The following is a 7,614-nucleotide window of genomic DNA, read 5'->3' as shown; positions in this document are numbered from 1 at the left end:
CCACCACTAGGCTATGCCTTAGTCTGCCCTCTACTTTGTTGTTGCAAGTTTTCTATGGCTGCTATGGGCTTAGCAAGAACCGTTCTTACCTACGCATCAAAACCACAATGATTTTTCGTCAAGTGTGTTGTTTTAACCTTCAACAAGGATTGGGCGTAGCCACACTTGATTCAACTAAAGTTGGAGGAACAGACACTCACTAGCCACCTGTGTGCGAAGCACGTTGGTAGAACCAGTCTCGTGTAAGCGTGTGCGTAATGTCGGTCTGAGCCGCTTCATCCAACAATACCGCCGAATCAAAGTATGACATGCTGGTAAGCAGTATGACTATTATTGCCCACAACTCTTTGTGTTCTACTCATGCATATAACATCTACGCATAGACCTGGCTCTGATACCACTATTGGGGAACGCGGGTTCAAAATTTTCCTACGATCACACACGATCTATCTAGGAGATGCATAGCAACACAAGGGGGGAGTGTTGTCCACATACCCTCGTAGACCAAAAGCGGAAGCATTTAGTTAACGCGGTTGATGTAGTCGAACGTCTTCGCGATCCAACCAATCCAAGCACCGAACGTACGGCACCTCCGCATTCAGCACACGTTCAGCTCGGAGACGTCCCTCGTACTCTTGATCCAGTTGAGGCTGAGGGAGAGTTTCGTCAGCACGACGGCATGGTGACGGTGATGATGAAGTTACCGGCACAGGGCTTCGCCTAAGCACTACAACGATATGACCGAGGTGTGTAACTGTGGAGGGGGGCACCGCACACGACTAAACAATTATGAACTTGTGTGTCTTTGGGGTGCCCCCTGGCCACGTATATAAAGGAGGGAGGAGGAGGATGCCGGCCTAGGAGGGGCGCGCCTATAGGGGAGTCCAACTAGGATTCCCAATCCTAGTTGGAGTCCCCTTCCTTTTCCAAGAGGGGAGAGAGGGAAGGAGTAGGAGAGGGAGAAGGAAAGAGAGGGGGCGCCGCCCCCTCCCTAGTCCAATTCGAACTTGCCATGGGGGGGCGGCGGCCACCCCTTGAGGCCCTTCTCTCCTTTCCCGTATGGCCCATTAAGGCCCATTACTTCCCCCGGCGAATTCTCGTAACTCTCCGGTACTCCGAAAAATACCCTAATCACTCGGAACCTTTCCGATGTCCGAATATAGCCTTCCAATATATCGATCTTTACGTCTCGACCATTTCGAGACTCTTCGTCACGTCCGTGATCTCATCCGGTACTCCGAACAAACTTCGATCATCAAATCACATAACTCATAATACAAATCGTCATCGAACGTTAAGCATGCGGACCCTACGGGTTCGAGAACTATGTAGACATGGCCGAGACACGTCTCCGGTCAATAACCAATAGCGGAACCTGGATGCTCATATTGGTTCCTACATATTCTTTGAAGATCTTTATCGGTCAAACCGCATAACAACATACGTTGTTCCCTTTGTCATCGGTATGTTACTGCCCGAGATTCGACCATCGGTATCTCAATACTTATTTCAATCTCATTACCGGCAAGTCTCTTTACTCGTTCTGTAATACTTCATCCCGCAACTAAATCATTAGTCACAATGCTTGCAAGGCTTATAGTGATGAGTATTACCGAGAGGGCCCAGAGATACCTCTCCGAAACACGGAGTGACAAATCCTAATCTCGATCTATGCCAACTCAACAAACACCTTCGGAGACACCTGCAGAGCAACTTTATAATCACCCAGTTACATTGCACAAGGTGTTCCTCCGGTATTCGGGAGTTGCATAATCTCATAGTCTGAGGAACATGTATAAGTCATGAAGAAAGCAGTAGCAATGAAAATGTAACGATCGTAATGCTAAGCTAATGGGTGGGTCATGGCCATCACATCATTCTCCTAATGATGTGATCTCTTTCATCAAATGACAACACATGTCTATTGCTACCTCTTGAGCACTGCGTTGGTTTTCCTTGAAGAGGAAAGGGTGATGCAGCAAAGTAGCGTAAGTATTTCCCCTCAGTTTTTGAGAACCAAGGTATCAATCCAGTAGGAGGCTCCTCAAAAGTCCCACGCACCTACACAAACAAACAAGAACCTCGCAACCAACGCAATAAAGGGGTTGTCAATCCCTTCACGGTAACTTGCAAAAGTGAGATCTGATAGAGATATTATGATAAGATAAATATTTTTGGTATTTTTATGATATAGATTGGAAAGTAAAAGATGCAAATAAAAGATAGATGAAAACTTATATGATCAAAGATAGACCCGGGGGCCATAGGTTTCACTAGTGGCTTCTCTCAAGATAGCATAAGTATTACGGTGGGTGAACAAATTACTGTCGAGCAATTGATAGAAATGTGCATAGTTATGAGATTATCTAGGCATGATCATGTATATAGGCATCACGTCCGCAACAAGTAGATTGAAACAATTCTGCATCTACTACTATTACTCCACACATCAACCAACTCCTGCCTGCATCTAGAGTATTAAGTTCAAGAAGAACAGAGTAACGCATTAAGAAAGATGACATGATGTAGAGCGATAAACTCATGCAATATGATATAAACCCCATATTTTTATCCTTGATGGCAACAATACAATACAATACATGCCTTGCTGCCCCTACTGTCACTGGGAAAGGACACCGCAAGATTGAACCCAAAGCTAAGCACTTCTCCCATTGCAAGAAAGATCAATCTAGTAGGCCAAACCAAACTGATAATTCGAAGAGACTTGCAAAGATAACTTAATCACACATAAAAGAATTCAGAGGAGATTCAAATATTTCTCATAGATAAACTTGATCATAAACCCACAATTCATTGGATCTCGACAAACACACCGCAAAAAGAGTTACATCGAATAGATCTCCAAGAAGATAGAGGAGAACTTTGTATTGAGATTCAAAGAGAGAGAAGAAGCCATCTAGCTAATAACTATGGACCCGAAGGTCTGTGATAAACTACTCACAACTCATCGGAGAGGCCTTGGAGATGATGTAGAGGCCCTCCATGGTCGATTCCTCCTCAGGCGGAGCGCCTACGAAGGCTCCAAGATGGGATCTCACGGATACAGAAGGTTGCGGCGGTGGAATTAGGTTTTCGTGGTGCCCTCTGATGTTTTCAGGGTACGAGAGTATATATAGGCGAAGGAGGTAGGTCGGCTGACGCTCGAGGGGCCCACGAGGGTGGGGGGCGCGCCCACCCCTAGGGGGCGCACCGGGCACCCTTGTGGCCGCCTCGTTTGTTGCTTGATGTCCAATCCAAGCTTCTGGTTGGCATTTGTTCCAAAAAGATCGCTCCCGAAGGTTTCATCCCGTTTGGACTCCGTTTGATATTCCTTTTCTTCGAAACACTAAAATAGGCAAAAAAAACAGCAATTTGTGTTGGGCCTCCGGTTAGTAGGTTAGTCCCAAAAATGATTTAAAAGTGTAAAGTAAAGCCCATAAACATCCAAAACGGTTAATATAATAGCATGGAACAATCAAAAATTGTAGATACGTTGGAGACATATCAAGCATCCCCAAGCTTACTTCATGCTCGTCCTCGAGTAGGTAAATGATAAAAATAGAATTTTTGATGTGGAATGCTACCTAGCATAATTCTTAATGTAATTTTCTTTATTGTGGCATGAATGCTCAGATCCAAATGATTCAAAATAAAAGTTCATATTGACATAAGAAATAGTAATACTTCAAGCACACTAACTAAGCAATCATGTCTTCTCAAAATAACATGGCTTTAGAAGGTTCATCCCTACAAAATCATATAGTTAGTCTATGTTTCATTTTTGTTACACAAAATACTCCCATCAAGAACAACCCCGGTTTCAGCCAAGCAATTGGTTCATACTTTTTAACGCGCTTCATCTTTTTTCAACTCTCACGCAATACATGAGTGTGAGCCATGGATATAGCACTATGGGTGGAATAGAATATGATGGAGGTTGTGTGGAGAAGACAAAAAAGGATAAAGTCTCACATTGAAGAGGCTAATCAATGGGCTATGGAGATGCCCATCAATTGATGTCAACATGAGGAGTAGGGATTACCATGCAACGGATGAACTAGAGCTATAAATGTATGAAAGCTCAACAAAAGAAACTAGTGGGTGTGCATCCAACTTGCTTGCTCACGAAGACCTAGGGCAATTTGAGGAAGCCCATCGTTGGAATATACAAGCCACGTTCTATAAAGAAAAATTCCCACTAGTATATGAAAGTGACAACAAATGAGACTCTCTATATGAAGAACATGGTGCTACTTTGAAGCACAAGTGTGGAAAAATATAGTAACATTCTCCCCCTTTTATTTTCTTTTTTTATTTTCTTCTTTTTTTTGGCCTTTCTTTTTTTTTCTTTGGCCTTTTTTTTCTTTGGTCTTTCTTTTTTTCCTTTTTTATAAGGGACAATGCTCTAATAATGATGATCATCACACTTCTATTTATTTACAACTCATGAATTACAACTCAAAACTAGAACAAGATATGACTCTATATGAATGCCTCCGGCGGTGTACCGGGATGGGCAACGAATCAAGAGTGACATGTATGAAAAATTATGAAGGTGGCTTTGCCATAATATGATGTCAACTACATGATCATGCAAGGCAATATGACAATGATGATGTGTGTCATGATAAACAGAACGGTGGAAAGTTGCATGGCAATATATATCGGAATGGCTATGGAAATGCCATAGTAGGTAGGTATGGTGGCTGTTTTGAGGAAGATATAAGGAGTTTTATGTGTGACAGAGCGTATCATATCACGGGGTTTGGATGCACCGGCGAAGTTTGCACCAACTCTCAAGGTGAGAAAGGGCAATGCACGGCACCGAACAGGCTAGCAATGACGGAAGGGTAAAAGTGCGTATAATCCATGGACTCACATTAGTCATAAAGAACTCATATACTTATTGCAAAAGTTTTATTAGCCCTCGAAGCAAAGTACTACTACGCATGCTCCTAGGGGAGAGGTTGGTAGGAGTTAACCATCGCGCGCCCCCGACCTCCACACAAGGGAAGGCAATCAAAAGAGCATCCCATGCAACAAATTTGTTACACAACTTTTACCATACGTGCATGCTACGGGACTTGCCAACTTCAACACAAGTATTCTTTAAATTCACAATTACCCAACTAGCATGACTCTAATATCACCACCTCTATATCTCAAAACAATTATCAAGCATCAAATTAATCATAGCATCCAATTCACTTCCTATAATAGTTTTTATTATACCCAACTTGGATGCCCATCATTCTAGGACCAATTTTGTAACCATAACAAATACCATGTTGTTCTAAAAAGACTCTCAAAATAATATAAGTGAAGCATGAGAGATCAACAATTTCTACAAAATCAAGCCACCGCCGTGCTCTAAAAGATATAAGTGAAGCACCAGAGCAAAATTATCTAGCTCAAAAGATATAAGTGAAGCACATAGAGTATTCTAATAAATTCCAAATCATGTGGGTTTCTCTCAAAAGGTGTGTACAGCAAGGATGGTTATGATAAACTAAAAATCAAAGACTCATATCATACATGACGCTTCAAGCAAAACACATATCATGTGGTGAATAAAAATATAGCTCCAAGTAAAGTTACCGATAGACGAAGATGAAATAGGGGATGCCTTCCGAGGCATGCCCAAGCTTAGGATTTTGGTTATCCTTGAATATCTTGGGGTTCCATGGGCATCCCCAAGCTTAGGCTCTTGCCACTCCTTATTCTATAGTCCATCAAATCTTTACCCAAAACTTGAAAACTTCACAACACAAAACTCAACAAGAAATCTCATAAGCTCCGTTAGTGCAAGAAAGAAAAACCACCACATAAGGTACTGTAATGAACTCATTATTTATTTATATTGGTTTTAAACCTACTGTATTCCAACTTCTCTATGGTTCATACCCCCCGATACTAGCCATAGATGCATCAAAATAAGCAAACAACACACAAAAAACAGAATCTGTCAAAAACAAAACAGTCTGTAGAAGTCTGTAACTTTCAAATACTTCTGGAACTCTAAAAATCCTACCAAAATAGGAAGTCCTGGGAAATTTGTCTATTGATCAACATAAAAAAGAATCAACGCAAAAGCACATTTCTGTGATTTACTAAAATTATTCTATTGTGCGCAAAAGTTTCTGTTTTTCAGCAGAATCAAATTAACTATCACCCAAGATGATCCTATAGGTTCTACTTGGCACAAACACTAACTAAAACATAAAACCACATCTAAACAGAAGCTAGATGAATTATTTATTACTAAACAGAAGCAAAAATCTAAGAATAAAATTAAAATTGGGTTGCCTCCCAACAAGCGCTATCATTTAACGCCCCTAGCTAGGCATTGATGATGCTCACATGAAAGATAGTAATTGAAACACAAAGAGGGCATCATAAAATACGTGACAAACACATCTAAGTCTAACATACTTACTATGTATAGGCATCTTATAGGCAAACAAATTCTCATAGTAAGCAAAAACTAGCATATGCAAGGAAGCGGAAAGAAACAATAGCAATCTCAACATAACGAGAGGTAATTTATTATCATGAAAATTTCTACAACCATATTTTTCCTCTCTCATAATAATTACATGTCTGGATCATAAGAAAATTCAACAAAATAGCTATCACATAAAATATTTTCAACACGATCCACATGCATGCAAAGTTGACACTCTTCAAAAATAGTGGGACTAACATTAACTAAAGTCATGACCTCTCCAAACCCACTTGTATCAAAAACTTCATAAGATTGAACATTCTCCAAATATGTGGGATCTAAAGTTGACACTCTTCCAAACCCACTTTCAATATTATTGCAAACATTATTATCAGTCTCATATTCATCATGGAGCTTAAATAAATTTTCAAGATCATAAGAAGAATCATCCCAATCATGATCATTGCAACAAGTAGTAGACATAGCAAAACTAGCATCCCCAAGCTTTGGGTTTTGCATATTATTAGCACAATTGACATCAATAGAATTTGTAGTAAAATCATTGCAATCATGCTTTTTATTCAAGGAGCTATCGTGAATCTCTTCATAAATTTCTTCATCACAATTTTTAGATTCACGAATTTCAAGCAAAACCTCATAAAGACAATCTAGTGCACTCAACTCACTAGCAATTGGTTCATCATAATTGGATCTCTTGAAAAGATTAGCAAGTGGATGAGGATCCATAAACTTTTAGTAAGCGAAGATGCAAGCAAAAAGAAGGCACATGGAGGCATAAGATCGAATGGAAGAGGGGCGAATAAAACGGTAAGGGTGAAGTGGGGGAGAGGAAAACGAGATGCAAATGGCAAATAATGTAATGCAAGGGCGATGAGTTTGTGATGGGTACTTGGTATGTCTTGACTTGAGCGAAGACCTCCCCGACAATGGCGCCATAAATCCTTCTTGCTATATCTTGAGCACTGCGTTGGTTTTCCTTGAAGAGGAAAGGGTGATGCAGCAAAGTAGCGTAAGTATTTCCCTCAGTTTTTGAGAACCAAGGTATCAATCCAGTAGGAGGCTCCTCAAAAGTCCCACGCACCTACACAAACAAACAAGAACCTCGCAACCAACGCAATAAAGGGGTTGTCAATCCCTTCACGGTAACT

The sequence above is a fragment of the Triticum aestivum genome, chromosome 7B (assembly GCF_018294505.1).
Source record: "Triticum aestivum cultivar Chinese Spring chromosome 7B, IWGSC CS RefSeq v2.1, whole genome shotgun sequence".
Classification (NCBI taxonomy): Eukaryota; Viridiplantae; Streptophyta; class Magnoliopsida; order Poales; family Poaceae; genus Triticum; species Triticum aestivum.
This window is presented reverse-complemented; position numbering follows the sequence as displayed.